Below are 15,687 nucleotides of genomic sequence, written 5' to 3'. Positions count from 1 at the left end.
CCCATCTCCATCGGCTAACAATTTTTTTTATGCATTCATATGGCTTCTGTATAGTTGGTTAAATCTCCGGCAGACGGGCGAGCCCAACAAATAGACCATGTTGGTCTCAGAGTTGTTGTTGCATGACCAACTAGCCTGTTAGATGCGTCGTCGTATTTGCCATTTTTTGAGGGAGAAGAGTTGCTAGAGAGAGACAAGTGACTGTTCCTTTTGTATTGGGGAGATTATGTTCTCTGTTTTTGGAGAGAGACAAGTGATTGTGCACACGCGTCATTTGTTTGGAAAAAGTTTCTCACTAGCCTCCCTTTTGATAGATTCGTGCTTCTTGTATGTTCACCACGACATTTAAGCACTGGAGGTGATCAAGCAAGCTCAAATAATACTATAAATTCAGTAGGCGTGTATGGCTCAACATTTTTGCGGTGGCTGAAACAGGGCAAGTAAATGTAAAAAAGAAAAGGTGAACCTATCAAAGAATTACAACAAGTCAGTAACCTTCCTTATCTGGGATTACTGGCAAATGAGGCAGCAGAACCCAACTAAGCAATGAATCGGAGGAGAATAAAGAACAATTAACATGCTAGCATGAATCTGGAAGAAAGATATCTGACAACTGTGAAACTGGAGAAAAATATCCGATAACAATGATTCCAGAACGGCAGAACCTACAACACTGTTGCAAATCGGAGAAATATTCAAGAAGTTCTGATTTGAAGACAGTAGAAGGAAGGACTCAAATGGGGAAATCTCTGGTGCTTCTACTCCAGTCTTCTTCTCTCTTAATAAATACCACACCGTTGGAGATATATACCAGTTTCCGTAGACAGGAACCCGATAAATCCGAACGTTTGGGATTTATCATCTACGTAGATATGCGTGCATCCCCAATCCAACTTGGAAACAGATATGTATGGACCTGTCAATTGACACATAAGCAAGTACAGCATCAGTATAAATGTAGGGAGAATGTGATGAAGGCATAATTTCTCTCTCTGAAAAACATCAAAGACACTCACATTGGTTGGTTCATTTAAGCCAACGAAGAGCCACCCATCTAGATCCAATCCCATGCACCATGCCAGGTCCTCCCCTAAGGAGAGGTTGTGTCTCATTAGGGCATTCCGGCCCCGTGATTCCGTGATGTCAATCATGCCATCTTCAGTTGTTGTGGACACTAGTTCCAAGTTCCAATACCGTGGTTGCCGATGATAGCTCCTGGAACGCAGGTGGACCAGGAGTAGAAAGGGGAGTCCCACGGGTCCTCCCGTCCCATCTTTTCCGCGATTATGCTGCCTCTACTCTACTCTAGTCAGTGTGGTAGAATACCTTGAACAAGTCATGTTGCCGCATGTGTCCCGACCAATAGCCTTCCCTTTGTAAAAGTATCACCATTGGCCAAATGACGGACAACCGCTCAACTAATTGAACCACACAGCCAAATCTATACCATTTCCGTTCATATAGCAGGGCTGCTGTCCACATGGAGAACACCGCTCTTAACATCGACATGCTCTCCAGGACGACGGCACCAGTGTGCAAAACTTTGGTGACAAGGACATCTGATCTCCTGTAACCTTCTTCTTTGTCACTCAATGCGTCATGGAACAGCTGGAGTGCGGCGACAATGAAGGGCAGCGAGATGATACGGACCAACAAGCCGTACCACGTGTGAACCACCGCAGCCTTGGTGTACAAAAGGTGATACATCATCGTGAGTTGCATCTCCACCACCTCCAACATAAATTTTCCTTCATAACGCCTTGCTTTCTTAATTTTCACAAAACGCGTCGGCCCCTCAAACATTTGCTTCGGGACATCCAACAGTGAGTAAGCTATGACTAGCACCCGAGCTTCGACTAGTAGAAAAAGGGTCAGACGTGAAGCACATTAGTGTTGGTTTGTATTTGAGCCGGCACTAATGTATACATTAGTGCCGGTTTCAACGGCTAGCCGGGCCGCTTTCATTAGTACCGGTTCGTGGCAAACCTTTAGCACCGGTTCGTGCCACGAACCGGTACTAATGAGAGTGGTGGCAGGATGTTGTCAGACTGGGGCCCCTCCAGCCCCTTTAGTACCGGTTCTTGGCACGAATCGGTACTAAAGGTCGTCCTACATAGACCCTTCGTGCACCCGAGCTCGCTCTGTTCTTCCCCTTTCCCCTCTCCTCTCTGTTCTTCCCCTCTTCCTCTCAAGCTCATCACACATTTTGCCCAAAATTTGTCAAGATTTGAAGGCCCCCATCCATTCAAATCATCACAAAGGTTAGCAACTTTGTCCTTTCATCTCTCATTGCTAGATTAGCTCGTGCAATGCTTTATATAGTGATTGATTTTTGAGTTTAGTAATTTGGGAGGATATATATATATATATATATATATATATATATATATATATATATATATATATATATATATATATATATATATATATATATCTGTGTGTGTGTGTGTGTGTGTGTGTGTGTGTGTGCTAGTATTTGATTTATATGCAATTTGAGGTCAAAAATAACACTTAGTTTGCATATGTAGGTGTGGTTTACTTAGTGCCTTCTAAATCTCCGTCGTAACCACCGTCGATCGCCCGCACCGTCCCGTCGCCGGCACCACCTTGTGGTGAGCCTCTTGTTCATGAAATTTTATATAAAATTTGATGTTTGTGTGATTTGGATATATAGTTACTCGTATAATTACCTTACCCGTACGTTGTTTGTTATACATATAGTGCCATGGTTTTGATATCCGTCCCCGTCGGCCCTCGTCCTCGTTATGATTCGGATGTGGTATATATATTCTCTTTTAAAACTAGTTGCATTTCATGTTTATGACAAATTATGCCCATCAAGTTGACATAGAAATTTTTTCTAGGAGGTATGTGAACCGGAAATTCCAACCGACCCTATTGTCGAGAGGTTAAATTTAGTTGAAAGAGAAAATGAGTACTTGAAAGAAAAATTGAAAAGAATTGAGGGGAAGAAGATGGAATTGGAGTTGCATGTTGCCGATGTCGTCGATGATCACAAGATCAAGATGGAGAAAATGCGCTTGAAGACGAGAAAGATTAGAAAATATGCCATCGATAGTGAGGCTTGGTATCATTATGCTGTTGGATCCATTGTTACCTTAGTTGCGATCTTGATCGCATTTGTTGTTGCATTTAAATTCTTTAGCTAGAGAGTTATTTGTTTGTTGCATTTAAGTGTTGTATGAACTTTATGTATGAACTTGTATTAATTTGATCTATTCGGTGTTGTGTAATGAAGATGAGCCGGCAATGAATGTACGATGACCGATGCTCTCCCCAGTTCGTTGAGGGCGTGCATACTTTTCTGCTTGCGACTGAGGCAAACAAGCGGGCAGATGGTTTTATGCCTTGTCCATGTGCTGGCTATAAGAATGGTCACAATTACTCTACGTCAAGAACCATTCACGTCCACCTGTTTAAGTCCGGTTTCATGCCCCACTATAATGTTTGGACCAAGCACGGAAAAAGAGGGGTTATGATGGAAGACAATGAAGAAGAAGAGGACGACGACAGCTATCCTGGCCATGGGTCCCTGAATACGATGATACAACAATGGGGGAAGAAATTGAGCCGGTAATGTGGGAAGAAGCTGAGCCGGCAATGCGAGGAGAAGCTGAAGAAGAGGCATCAGATGAGCTCGTTGATGATCTAGGTTGGGCCATTGCCGATGCAAAGAAAAACTACGCAAGTGATTTGGAGAAGAAGAAGATGCAGTGCATGTTAGAGGATCACAAAAAATTGTTGTACCCGAATTGCGTAGGTGACAATAAAAAGCTGGGCACCACACTGGAATTGCTGCAATGGAAGGCAGAGAATGGTGTATCTGACAAGGGATTTGGAAAGTTGCTGGTAATGATAAAGGATATGCTTCCAAAGGACAACGAATTGTCCGAGAGTACGTACGAAGCAAAGAAGGTTGTCTGCCCTCTAGGGTTAGAGGTGCAGAAGATACATGCATGCCCTAATGATTGCATCCTCTACCGCGATGAGTACGAGGATTTGAATGCTTGCCCGGTATGTGGTGCATTGCGCTATAAGATCAGCTACAATGACCCTGGTGATGTCGAGGATGAGCGCCCCAGGAAGAAGATTCCTGCCAAGGTGATGTGGTATGCTCCTATAATACCACGATTGAAACGTTTGTTCTAAAACAAAGAGCATGCCAAGGCGATGCGATGGCACAAAGAAGACCGTAAGAAAGACGGAAAGTTGAGAGTACCCGCTGACGGGTCGCAGTGGAGAAAAATCAAAAGAAAGTACGGGAAGGAGTTTGCAGATGACGCAAGGAGCGTATGGTTTGGTCTAAGCGCAGATGGCATTAATCCTTTTGGGGAGCAGAGCAGCAACCATAGCACCTGGCCTGTGACTCTATGTTTGTATAATCTTCCTCCTTGGTTGTGCATGAAGCGGAAGTTCATTATGATGCCAGTGCTCATCCAAGGCCCTAAGCAACCCGGCAACGACATTGATGTGTACCTAAGGCCATTAGTTCAAGAACTCTTACAACTGTGGAATGGAACAGGTGTACGTGCGTGGGATGCGCACATGGGGGAAGAATTTGACCTAAAGGCGTTGTTGTTCGTGACCATCAATGATTGGCCTGCTCTCAGTAACCTTTCAGGACAGACAAACAAGGGATACCGCGCATGCACGCACTGTTTGGACGATACCGACAGTATATATTTGGCTAATTGTAAGAAGAATGTGTACCTGGGACATCGTCGATTTCTTCTGAGCAGGTATCCCGTAAGAAAGAAAGGCAAGCATTTCAAAGGTGAGGCGGATCATCGGACGAAGCCTCGCCACCGTACTGGTGCTGATGTACATGATATGGTCAAGGATTTGAAGGTGGTCTTTGGAAAGGGTCCCGGTGGACAACCTGTTCCAAATGACGCTGACGGACGCGCACCCATGTGGAAGAAGAAATCTATATTTTGGGACCTGCCCTATTGGAAAACCTAGAGGTCCGCTCCGCAATTGACGTGATGCACGTGACGAAGAATCTTTGTGTGACCCTGCTTGGCTTCTTGGGCGTGTATGGGAAGACAAAAGATACACCTGAGGCACGGGAGGACTAGCAACGTATGCACGGAAAAGACGGCATACATCAGGGTCATGCAAGCTACGCTCTTACCATAGAAGAGAAGGAAATCTTCTTTGAATGCCTGCTCAGTATTAAGGTACCGTCTGGCTTCTCGTCGAATATAAAGGGAATAATAAGCATGGCAGAGAAAAAGTTCCAGAACCTAAAGTCTCATGACTGTCACGTGATTATGACGCAACTGCTTCCGGTTGCATTGAGGGGGCTTCTACCGGAAAACGTTCGATTAGCCATTGTGAAGCTATGTGCATTTCTCAATGCAATCTCTCAGAAGGTAATCGATCCAGAAATCATACCAAGGTTAGAGAATGATTTGGTGCAATGTCTTGTCAGTTTCGAGTTGGTGTTCCCACCATCCTTCTTCAACATCATGACCCATGTCCTAGTTCACCAATGCGAAGGGATTAATGTTTTGGGTCCTGTATTTCTACACAATATGTTCCCCTTTGAGAGGTTCATGGGAGTCTTAAAAAAATATGGTCATAACTGTGCTAGGCCAGAAGGAAGCATCTCCAAGGGCCATGAAAATGAGGAGGTCATTGAGTTTTGTATTGACTATATTCCTGACCTTAAGCCGATTGGTGTTCCTGAATCGCGGCATAAGGGAAGACTGGATGAAAAAGGCACGCTAGGAGGGGAACAAATAATATGTATGGACGGACATTCTCTCACTGAAGCACACTACACAGTTCTACAGAATTCCGCCTTGGTGGCTCCGTATATGGATGAACACAAGAATTTGCTACGTTCCAAACACCCGGAGCGGTCTAATGACTAGATTACACGTGAACAAACCAGGAGTTTCGCTAGCTGGTTGCAGACACGTACCATGCATGACACCTCTATTGAAGATGACATGTACTTGCTGTCCCAGTTACCATCTTCGAATATAATGACTTTCAAAGGGTACGAGATAAATGGTAATACATTTTACACGATCGCCCAAGATAAGAAGAGCACCAACGAAAACAGTGGTGTCCACTTTGATGCAGAAACCAAGACGGGAAAGGAAACATATTATGGTTATATACAGGACATATGGGAACTTGACTATCGACATGGTTTGAAGGTCCCTTTGTTTCGGTGCAAATGGGTCAATATGACACGAGGCGGGGTAACGGAAGACCCGCGGTACGAAATGACAACAGTGGATCTCAACAATCTTGCGTATGCAGACGAACCATTCGTCCTAGCCAATGATGTGGCACAGGTTTTCTATGTGAAGGACATGTCTACCAAGCCAAGAAAAAGAAAAGATAAGGAAGCGAATGCATCGTACGATGAGCCAAAGCGGCACATAGTTCTTTCTGGGAAGAGAAACATCGTGGGAGTGGATGACAAGACAGACAAGTCAGAAGATTATGAAAAGTTTGATGAAATTGCTCCATTCACAGTGAATATTGACCCGAGCATCCCGTTAAATGATGAAGATTTTTCATGGTTACGGCGCAAAGGGACACACGCGAAGAAAAAGTTTCACACCCAAAGATCTGGGATGTGATCGGTTTCACTATCATCACTTTCTTCTGTATTTCACACCCAGAAGGGAATCTCTGTAATAGTTAGGGTAGTTATGTGTTTTGGCATTTGAAACGCGAAGAAATTTTATGTGCAAACAAATTCTTTCATGCCTTTACTGATTTTTAAAGTTAAGTTATTCACAAACTAGTGATTCACACTAATTTCAAATAATTTAAAATTTAAACTATTCAAATTTGAAAACTTCGGGCACTAACAGAAAGTTTGTAATTTTTTGTACCTAAAGAAAAAATATTCACAAAGAAACTCTAAATACACAAAAAAAACTCAAAAATAAAAAAGCCCGCTTACTAGGCCAGAGCAGCCTGCATACGACTAGAAATCCAACCTGTTGTTGGGTCAGGACGTAGGCCCGCAAAGGCCCTGTAGGCCCACAGGGCAGCACAGATGATATAGGGCCAGTAGGCCTGCTTTGGAGAGGAGCTCGAGAGAGCTACTGCACGGGGGGTTATAAACAAGTGTGGACGCCCCTCGGCTAGCGAGGTGGGACTAAACTTGCCGGACCGCACCTGCGCCAGCGCACCCCCTTTAGTACCGGTTGGTGGCTCCAACCGGTACTAAAGGACCCCCTTTAGTACCGGTTGGTGGCACCAACCGGTACTAAAGGGGGTGCCTTCCCGCCGCTTGGCCTGGCCAAAACAGGCCTTTAGTACCGGTTGGTGGCTCCAACCGGTACTAAAGACCCCTCCTATATAAACAACACTTACAAAAATTTCAGTTTCTCATTTGCTTCTTCTCCTCTGCACCGTCGCCCCCCGCCCCCGTACGTCTCCATATCCCTCGTCGCCGCCCCGCCCTCGTCGCCGCCCCGTCGTCCCCGTCCCCGTCGTCACCGCCGCCCCGTCCTGGCCCGTCCCGCGTCGTCCCCGTCCCCGTCATCGCCGTCCCATACATCCCCGTCGTCGTCGCCGCCGCCCCGGCCCGTACGTCCCCGTCCCCGTCGTCGCCGCCCCGTCCCTGTCCCCGTCGTCGTCATCCCCGTCGTCGCCGCGCCCGTCGCCGTCCCCGTCGCCGCCCCCCGTCGCCTCTCGCCTCGCCGGTGAGCGCACACACACACACACATACATTTTTTGTTTTTTAGTTATACAAATAGTTAGAAATTTTTCTGTTTTTTGGAAATTGTTAGAAATTTTTCTGTTTTTAGAAATAGTTAGAAATGTTAGAATAGTTAGAAATGTTAGAATTGTTAGAATAGTTAGAATTGTTAGAAATTGTTAGAATTGTTAGAAATTGTTAGAATAGTTAGAAATGTTAGAATTGTTAGAATAATTAGAATTGGTAGAAATTTTTCTGTTTTTTAGTTATAGAAATAGTTATAAAAAAGTTAGAATTGTTAGAAATTTTTCTGTTTTTTAGTTATAGAAATAGTTATAAAAAAGTTAGAAATTTTTCTTTTTTTTAGTTCTAGAAATATTAGAAATGTTATACAAATGTTAGTTATATATATAGAAATGTTATAATTTTTTTTCTGTTTTTTAGTTATAGAAATATTAGAAATGTTATAGAAATGTTAGTTATATATAACATTGTTAGAAATGTTATAGAAATGTTAGTTATATAGAAATGTTAGAAATTTTAGTTATCAAAATCCAATCATTAAAAAAATGTTACTTTTTGCGGGCATATAGCTAGTATTTGTTCTCAACGATGCCCGGCCCGCATCCTCGCCGTCGACCCGTCCGCGACGACGTCCGACTGACCCATGTCCGGGACTGGGCTCCGCCGGGCTGGCACTAGGAGGTGCTGCCTGGAGGGGCACGCCGCTTGATGAGGAACCCGGCCCCGGGTCCCGTCGTCGACCCTGATCTCGTTTGGTGGCGTTCGCGTGGGCCAGTTTTGGTGCGGAGGGAGCCGGCCCCGCCGGAGGTGGTACGTCGCCGTGTCAGGGAGGAGGACGAGTACGTCCATCGCTACATGGTTGCGTTAGAGGGCGGCAGGTTCTCCAATACCTGGCAGTTTCTTCAGGGATCTCACTTCAGCTATGATCCTGTGAGGGTTCCTTCTCTTTGGGTGTCCACCGCCCGAGCCGCAAGAACCGCGAGTGTCCTAGATTCTTCTGTAGTATTCGATCTTTATTAGCTACTTAGCCAGTGATGTATTCAATATATAATATTCGAGACGATGTATGTGAGATTATATATTATTCGAGACGATGTATTCGAGATTATATATTATTCGAGACGATGTATTCGAGATTATATCTATTATTCGAGATGATGTATTCGAGATTATATCTATTATTCGAGATTATATTTCTTTTGGCATAGTTAAATAAAAGCTATGGCGGACAATACCGACAGAGAGGGAGAACAGAGCATGTTCGATATCATACGCGGGCCAGATGATGATTAGAATGAAGAAGATTATGACGGCTCCGAATTTCTAAACAACACCGGAGAGGGTGATATGATATTCGATCGCGAAGACCGAATGGATGAAGTCATGAACTACGATTATGACAATGATGAAGAACATGTTGATCCTGAAACAACAAAGACCGGCGAGGTATATATATTTATATAAGCAGGCATCTGGTGATCATCACATGTTTTAAATGAGTTGAAGATATATTAACGAATCGATCTTTCTTCTTTCAGCCATCCGGATCGAGCAAATCTTCAGGCAACAGGACGAAATGAGGCCCGAACAAAAAGTTGAAGGAGGGCATAAAGTATAATATCGAGGCAATCAAACCTAATGGCGAACCATTAGCACCTAAGAAGATTGCGGACAAGTTCGTTCGTCAGTGCGGAGTTCTTGTGAAGGACCAACTCCCGATCTCCCTTCAAGAATGGAGAGAGCCAGCAAAGCCACGTCCAGATCTTACTTTTGTCGACGGCAGACAAAAAAGTCTGCTTTGGGATACTCTCATGGAACATTTCACCCTACCAGATCATTTCACAGAAGCAGATGTGCAGAAACTCAAGGACGCTGCTCTTAGGAAGATATCCTTGAATGTGGCGACACTAACTGCGAGCTACACTACAAAATTAAGAACATATCCTTGAATGTGGCGGACGGCGTTGCTTATATAAATTCCCCCGATGCAACCTTCCATTGCAACCCGATTCCAGCAGGCTATGCTCGTGTCGTGGTTGATGAGGTGGTGGACCAATATTCGGGGCTAGAGCTTGACATTCCTGGAGGTGACGAGGAGCACACACTCGGAGATGCCAAACATCGTATCATCCTATGGAGAAAGGATTGCATCATCTTTCGAAGGCCACCGACACCGCGTCACCCGACTCCTCGTCGAAATCCGCCACCGAGTCAGCAGACTCCCGCTCCTCCAAGTCCACCAACGCGTGAGGCCACTCCTCCTCCTCCAAGTCCGGCAAAGTGTCAGGCCACTCCTCCTCCAAGTCCGACACAACATCAGATGTCCACTCCTCCTCCAAGTCCGGCACAACCTCAGGCCACTCCTCCTCCAAGTCCGGCACAGCTTCAGGCCACTCCTCCTCGTCCAACTCAGCCCCGTCAGCCGTCTCCGCCGCCTAAGCAATCGCAGAAGAGACACCCCGCAGCTATGGTGCGTAGCGGTACGAGTCGAGGTCATAGTACAGGAAGTACAGGCGGAGCAAGCGATATAAATATGGTCCAAACCTCACTACTCCTCTTCCTGAGAGGGCTTACGACAGGACCGAGGAGCAAACAAATGCCATAGTGCTGGCAGAAATCGACGCCCATTTTGGACCGAAACCGCCACCGCCGCCAAGGGAGAAAGTGCCTGTGGAAGTAGTTGACCACTTCATTCATATGGCTCAAGCACCAGCTCCTAAGCCTGTTGACACAGACTATGAGCGCCACATCAGGAAGTTACATCGACAACGTCTACAGAAGGAGGCGAGCTCGAGCTCGAGCAAACAACAAGCAGCTGTCAAAAAATGCGGGAAAACCGTAGCCCAGCTGGGAAAACAGGTGGCACAATCGATCCCCCCGCTTGTTGTGCCGCCAACAACACGTGATAGTACGCGCGCCCAATATTATTGTGGGTAAACAGTTCACGTTCCCGAGGTGGACGATGTGGTAATAACCCAGGAGCATATAATGCAGGCTGAAACTCTCAACATCACTGTTGGACAACTCCTCGAGATCGAGGACATGCATGTGCTTACAGAGGAGGAAATAAAACGGAAATATGCCCGGGGCCAACCTTTGGTCAAGCCAGAAGAGGTCAAGAAGCTCCCAACGAGAATGTATGAATTGCATCAATGGTACATGGACATTACCAAGAAATCCGATCGAGAGTCCCTCATGGTGCAAGTCAAGAAGGATCATTACTACCATCAGAAACCTATGACCGTTGAGTATTCTGAACTGTTTCAGTTATACAATCAAGACGCACTCGACAAATCTATCGTCAGTTGCTATTGTCTGTAAGTGATTTCTTTCTGTAATTTAAGTCTTAAGCTAGCTGTAGTGATCCTTTTGATCAATCATTACCTGTAATTATCCTCACTATATTCTTTTCTGTGGTATTATGCAGGATGAAGATGTATGAAATGAGAAAAGGTGGACGCTATGGCATTGGGTTCATTGACCCAAACACCGTTAATGAATACACATGGAAAATAAACAAGCATTGATGGTGTTTTCCGCAGTTCGTCATGTAAGGTCCCTACGAAATGAACCCGAATATGGTAAGGATGGTGAGTATGATCTTCATGTACACGTCACAACTCATCCAAATCAGATGGGGTCGTACCTGGTAGGGAGAGGAATAAAGATGAGATAGCTGCTCGTGTTCCCTTGCGCTGGCCAGAACAAATCGGTGGTCGTGGTACGCGTATATGACACGCGAGCACACACAGCCCATGGCTGGGAACGCCTACAGCCGCACGCGTCCATGGTGCAATGAGCGAAGCAGCCAAAGCACACCATCGTGGATCGTGGGCCACATGGCCCGCACAGGAGTACGCGACGAATCGACGGCAGTGCTGGTGTGGTGTATCAATGCCGTATAGACACGGTTGGTTTAGAAAAGGATCCGTATCCATCTCGTACGTGAGATCACGACCTTTCTTTTTTAACATTTTTTTCAACACACGCGAGCATCCGGCGCTTGCGAATATGATAAACATACAATATGATGATATTTCACACATTTAACAAGTGTGCAAAATAAGAGTTGGAGCAACATAGCATAGTTCAATTGCACGGCGTAGTTCAAAAGCACCCAACCAAGTTCATGACAAATAAAAGTTCACACAAACAAATGGCACATCAACAATCATGCCACATCATCCTCCTCCTCTTCTTCCTCATCCGAAGACGATTCTTCCTCCTCCTCTCCACTTTCAAGCGCCGCATGGTCATCGGGAGCTCGGATTGTGTTCGCAAGATCTCCAACAGCTCATGCCAACGTATGTGAGGCACACCGGAAGCAATGTGTCCACCCATTTCACCCGGAGATGCTCCCATGTCTCCCATGGTAGCTCCGAAGCCATCCATGCCGCCCATGGTGCTCCCATGCCTCCCATGACTGTCGACCACCGGGAGCGAAGAGATCTACCGGTGCGGTTGATTCCACTCTTGTTGTGTGTATCAAAGTGCTCCTTCATCCGGACTCGATCAGTATGTATCTCTACTTTGGTCCCCTCCAACGTTGGCATCCATAGACACATGCAACCATGTATTGCATAGCAAGATGTCTTCGTCCACGGTGTAGTTGCCGGCTCTTCCTTTCGGTGCATCAGCGATACCCTCACCATCCTCGTCCACCTCAAATCCATGATCATCTTCATACACTTCATTGGTTTGATACCAATGAGAATTGTCGGAGCCAACACCCATTGTTGACATGTATGTGTCATCATTGATAGTACAAAGTATGTAGAAGAAAACTAAGCTATCCATATGTATACATTTATGTAAAAAACACCGACAAAAAAAAGAGCGAAGAAATCATACCTTGTGGGCATTTCATTAAACACCTTGTGCGCATCGGCCGTCGTTGCAACAAATTGCGAGCTCCCGGGCGCTTTGATCAGCGGAGGCGCACAAAGGTTTGATACCAATGAGAAAGGCCTTATATTCGGCAGAGAGATCAGAGGTTTGCCTTTCTGTTCTTTCCCTATAGCGGACCACGTACAGAGTCTCCGGATAGACACAGACGAGACGAAAGTGACAGTGCTTATCTTATTTTCAGATGCACCAACTTTAACTTTGATCCCACTCTCTTGTTTGCAGGGTGCAATTTGGACGAAAGAGATTGGTGGATCTGCCCAGGGCCGGCCCTAGCATCTCGGAGGCCCTAGTGCGAACATGGTACAATGGGCCTTACGGTCACACCTTACGTCTCCATGTTCGCTGCTGCACATCGCAGCCGCAAGTTCGTTCAAACTATCCATATGACACAACAGTAATTTTAAACAAATATTTTATGATCTATCTAGAAGTGGCAATTTGAAATTTGAACAAAAACACAACACCTTCCATACAAGAACAGTAGAGAAATGTCACAAGATAAACCCCCAGCAACATCTAATCGTCATGTGGTAATGTGGTGATGGTCGATCATCTTTAACATGAAACAATTACTTGTGTAAGAATTTCATGCAAGAGAATCGTCATATAATTCGCAATAAGCAAGAAAAGACAGACAATCCATAGGATGAACAATTTAGCTATGGACCGGTGCTGGTGTCAACGCCTTAGCGGCAAGCCAAATGTGGTTCATCTTCAGCTCGTCGCCGGTGCCAAGGAGGTCACCACCAGGGCCTTGTCGCCTTGGGTACTTACGAAAGAACCTATCTACTAGTAGTACAAAACTCACTGGCAAAGAAATTAAGGAGATGATACAGCTAAAAATCCATTCATGAGCGTCGCTTGGGTCCCGGCCCCCTGGGGACTTGGTGCAATTAATTGGGAGAGGAAGAAGATTGGACGGGAAGAAGAACGAACCGGGGCGCTGTCTCACACAAAACGAAGCAATTAGGATTTAATCTCATGGCTGGCTCCGCCATCCTTAATGGGTTGCGAGTGCTACCTTAGTTTTTTCCCTTCAAATGTATCAATACATGTGCACAGAGAGGGTGGGCCCCTGGACATGCTGGGCCCTAGGCGGCTGCACTCCTCGCCATGGCTTAGGGCCGGCCCTGGATCTGCCTAGACGACCATGTTGCAACGGATATAGTACTAGCCCTGAATATTGATGAGACAAAGGTTCCGGCACTCTGCCTGCTCTACATTTCTTTGCTTCTAATTAAGACCCTGGTTGGTTCCTGGGCAGATTTTTTTTTAACGTTCTCTGAACAAAGTTTTTGACAAATATGAACATGGCACGAACAAATAAAAAAAGCACCGAAAGTCATTTCAATTCAAGAAGGTGCCGTAAGATATAGAGCATGTTGTTGATGGCTAAGCGCACGGTTAAATTCATTGCCCCATGACGTGCATCATGGGGGAAGCCAGATGTTAAGAAAAATGATACACTTTGTCATGCATGATTCACTGTAGAGGTGTGGCTAATCAGCTGGTGTTATGATCTTGGTCCTATCTTTCCGTACAATAATAATGCTAGCACGATATCTTTCATTTACTCAGAAAAAAGACAATAGCAATAATAGTGCATGATTGCAGCGCGCATGTGATTGGTTGGAGTGCCAAATGGGGCACATGCCACATGACGATGGGGATGTCATCGACAAGACGTTTAGCTAATCAATCCTTACTGCTTTATTTTTTTTTCTGTGATAGAGCTATGGGAAATCACATCTGTTTTTGCCAGCCCTCGACCAGTCATATGATCTCATCTGCTGCGCCACGTGGCGACGTTTATGCAACAAGATTTATGTTGCAAAAACAAATCTGCAACGGTTTCTTTGTTGTAAAAAAAATCAGTTACACAACCTTTGTTGCAAATGTTTCTACAACATGATCTCTGTTGTAAAAAAGTTCTCGCAACACGACTTTTGTTTTAAAAGTGAGGATGATGCTCGGACGTAACATCGTGTCAGATCCGACACTTCAAACCTTACTGATCTTTTAAAAAGATCTTCGAGTGGACATGTAGCACGCCCCTAGAGCTATAGAGGAAAATGCATCCCAGCCCTTGGAGGTTCCTCCGCCTTCTCCGACATGCATATGGCGATGGCATGCTGATAACGATCCGGAGAAGAAGACGATGCTGGACGAGACGATGAAGGCCACCGCAAAACTCTGTAGACCGTGACACTCGGATCCAGAAGACATCGTCGGAGGTGGCGGCGAGACTAGGAGGCTCTTGGGCAACTCTTCCAGAAATCGAGTCCAAAAGAAAGAGTGTGTACATATGTTATACGGCCGTCTATTGATCTGAATGTAATGTTTTCTACTTCCTCTGTCCCATAATATAAAAACGTTTTTGACACTAATGTAATGTAAAAAATGCTCTTATATCATGAGACAGTGGGAGTAACTAATGATGATAAATAATGAATAGATCCAAAGTTTTCCGATAAAAATATCTTTGCCGGTATACTTACTACTACGAACGAACAAACAAACAAACAAAAAACAAGCAATTAGTGGCAGGAGCATCTCGCCGCATCTCATTATCTCCAAATAATTGATCCGTCCATTTGGCCCCATCAGCTGCTAGTTGTATCGTACCTCAATGTATATATCATCACTACCCTTCGCTTTCTTTTTATAGAAATGGAGGAGGACCCCCGGCCTCTGCATTTGGACGATGCATGCAGTCACTTTATTAATTATTCACATAAGACCTTACAAAGTCATATAATAGTAAGACTAAAGCCACCGTCAAGGCAAACATCTGTCGCTACTCCTATCCAGTTGATGTAGGGATGCTGATAGTCTGGGCCTAATACCAAACAGACCTCACAGCCAAACCTAACATCTAAGATCTGAGGTCCCAACTAGGACGCCTACCGGGTATGGGGCACCCACCAGTCTGGCGCACTCTCAACCAGGACGCCTGCCGGGTATGAGGCCGCCGCAGCCACCTGCCACCAATCTATCTTCAGAATTGTATTGTTGCATCTACCGTGCCAGGTCTCTCTGCCATCGACACCACAACGACG

The sequence above is a fragment of the Triticum aestivum genome, chromosome 3A (assembly GCF_018294505.1).
Source record: "Triticum aestivum cultivar Chinese Spring chromosome 3A, IWGSC CS RefSeq v2.1, whole genome shotgun sequence".
Classification (NCBI taxonomy): Eukaryota; Viridiplantae; Streptophyta; class Magnoliopsida; order Poales; family Poaceae; genus Triticum; species Triticum aestivum.
This window is presented reverse-complemented; position numbering follows the sequence as displayed.